At 45.5% G+C, this 3,017-nt stretch overlaps 1 protein-coding gene across 1 annotated transcript in view; it reads left to right on the top strand.

The window, feature by feature from the left end:
• The window catches only part of LOC116700221 (replication protein A 70 kDa DNA-binding subunit), a 61,040-nt gene extending 60,829 nt beyond the window's left edge, over positions 1-211 (top strand). The window contains exon 18 of the transcript XR_004334604.1: positions 192-211. The gene's annotated coding sequence lies outside the window, so the exon portion shown is untranslated. The remainder of the gene's footprint in view (positions 1-191) is intronic.
• The last annotated feature ends 2,806 nt before the right edge of the window (positions 212-3,017 follow it).

Below are 3,017 nucleotides of genomic sequence, written 5' to 3'. Positions count from 1 at the left end.
GGACTGGCTCTAGTGGCTGTAATTCTGCACCAAGGTTGAATTTTTGGAAAGACACTTCAGATATGGTATTAGCGGACCACTGTCCACTGGTATTAGCGGTCCAAAGAGCACCATTTCATGGTACCTTTAACTCTTGTCTTAATTTGTTGTGGGTAGATGTTGCCAGTACTCATCACGTGAAAACCATTCAGGATGAGTCAGAGTTTTAATTGTTCCCAGTTAAGGCCTGGCCCCTAAAGCAGAGCCATCACTAGGGGTTGCTGCCACTCCGTCTTGATCATCCATCCGGTCCCACTGAGTGCTGCTCGGACACTGGAGATCCCACCACTGCCACCAGTAGTAACTTTGCAGCTATATACAGCCAAAATTATTAATTCTAGTGAACTAGACATACAGTATATGCATATTAATCTAGATAAAATTGACCACGTTTAAACACACCACAAGCTATCTTTATCAAATTAAATATGGGTCACTTCCTGTCACCCCGGAAGTCCTACCGTCTTATAAACCCGATGTGCACGGCAAACTTGCTTTTAAAACAGAACAAGAAGATGGTGGTAAGACAAAGCTGATATGAATAAGGTTTACCTGATCTGAGTTTCACAGGGTAATTATGAATAGGTAATATTTGTGAATTATGGTATGGTTTTACATAGAATGATGGATTGATGATTGTAGCATTAGCATGTAAATTACCGTAGTTTTAGATGTTCAAATATGTGCACAATAAAGCTACGGGATTACTGTGGGGGAATTGAGAATGGCTAGGTTAACTGCTGATTTTAAACATTGTGAAAAATTACCAAAACATACGAACACGTTAAACACGTATGGGCATATAACATATACCTATAGTCTCAGTCTTTGGATGGTATAAGTAGCGTATTGCTATCATGACGGCTGACATGTGAACAGTGGATGATGACATCATTGATATATATATATATATGCTGCGGCATAGTCCTCAGCGCCACTCAGCACTTCGTCCATGAGTCGCCGGAAAGTCACCGCTGCGCCATGCAGAATTCCCTCAGACCTGTAGACCAAAGGGCATAACCCTAAACTGGAACAGACCAGATGGTGCTTTGAAGGCAGTCAGCTCCTGGGCTTGGGGGAAAAGCAGCACCTGCCAGTACCCCTGACACAAATCCAAGGTGATGAGGAACTCTACTTTCCCCAGGCGTTCCACCAGGTTTTCCACACGTATGTTGACTTGCCGCTCGCAGGAGGCAAGTGCTGCTTTGACGGCTCCTCTTCTTCCACGTTTTGCGCCCACAGCTGGTCTTGGATAGATGATGGTTTGTCAATCCATTGTTTTAGGAGGTTCACCTGGAAGATCTGCTTGGAGCAACGTCTGTCCGGCATGGCAGTTTCAAAAGTGACCTCTCTGACCTTACAAAGCACCTTGAAGGGGCCTTGCCACTTTGCCAGGAGAATGCTTTCTGATGACTGTAGCAGCACATCCTGTCCGGACACAAAGGAAGACTGCATGCTGTCCGGTCATACCACGTCTTTTTCCTCGTTTGAGACTGGGCCAGGTGTTGTTGGGCCTTGGAACTCAGCTGGTCTAGCTTCTCCCACATCTTCAGGACATACAGTAGCTCACAATGGTGATTGGTCGATGAGAAGCGTCCCCCTCCCAACTCTTTTAGAGGATGTCAAGTGGGCTTCTTACCACCCATCCAAACAAGAGTTCAAAACGGGAGAACCCTGTGGATGCCTGCAGGACTTCTCTGTATGTGAACAACAGGTAAGGAAGCCACTGGTCCCAGTCAGCTCCTGTCTTTGACACAAACTTCCGTAGCATCAACTTCAGGGTATGATTCAATCTTTCAACCATGCCATCGGTCTGCCGGTGGTAGGGTGTAGTTATAATGCCCCGAATCCCTAACCGGGAGTATACCTGCTTCAATGTCTTGCTGATGAAGTTAGTTCCTTGACCGGATTTCTTTGAGGACCCCTACCTGAGAAAAAAGTTGAAGTAAACAATTGGCCATTTGTCTAGCCTTATTGTTTCTGGGGGGGAAAGCCTTTGGGTAATGTGTTGTATAATCACAATAAAATCACTAAGATTTATCGGTGATCCGCCCTATTCCTCTCTAAGGGACCAACTACATCCATGGCAATGTCCATAACGGGGAGACTGCTGAGGGGAGCTTTTAGGCCTCTCTTGGAACGAGCAGATAATTGACACTCTGGACAAGACCTACAGTACTCTATATGTCTTTGCTGAAACCGGGCCAATAAAATCTTCACAGGATTCTCTGCTTTGTAGTCTCTCTTCCTAGGTGTCCTGACCATTGAATACTGTGACCCAAGTGCAACACTTCGGGCCTCAGGAACAACTAACTGCTCAGTGTCTGTACTCAATACAGTTTCCCATTGTTGACAACAAAACATGTGTCACCCTCCCTCATGGCTTCCCTATGCTCATCAAAGGTCTTAACAGGAGAAACGCAAGAGCCAAGAGTGGGGTCTTCCTGTTGAAGCTTCAGGAAGTCCTCACAAAAGACTTCAGTGCCCTCTAAATGTGGGGAGGACGGACGTTCCTGCAACACTGTACCAGCCACTTTTGCTCTGCTCTCTGCTCTTTTCTTTCTAGTTTTGCCACCAGGACAACTCTCAAATGGAAACTCTGACCAAACATCAGGGTCTGTAGTCTTTCTAGCCTGAGCTCTAGTTGTAACATAAGCTCCAACTGTGTTAACACTCTGTAAAAGCTCTAAAAGAACGGGGACATCTTGGCCTAGAACAACTGGGTAAGGGCATTTATCCAAAATCCCTACAGTCAATTAGTACTGCTGGCCGTTAATCTCCACAAGAACCTTGCTGGCCTGGTGTTCATACTCATCACCATGAATACAGCGGTCCCTCACTTTACCCACAGACTGGTAATCATACTTCAAACAGGACTTAAGAACGAAAGATAGACTACTGCCTGTGTCAACCAAAGCCTGTACTGTCTTTCCTTTTATCTTCACAGGGACAGTAATATCAGAGGTAACAGACAAGTG

Source organism: Etheostoma spectabile, chromosome 13 (assembly GCF_008692095.1).
Source record: "Etheostoma spectabile isolate EspeVRDwgs_2016 chromosome 13, UIUC_Espe_1.0, whole genome shotgun sequence".
Classification (NCBI taxonomy): Eukaryota; Metazoa; Chordata; class Actinopteri; order Perciformes; family Percidae; genus Etheostoma; species Etheostoma spectabile.
This window is presented reverse-complemented; position numbering and strand designations above follow the sequence as displayed.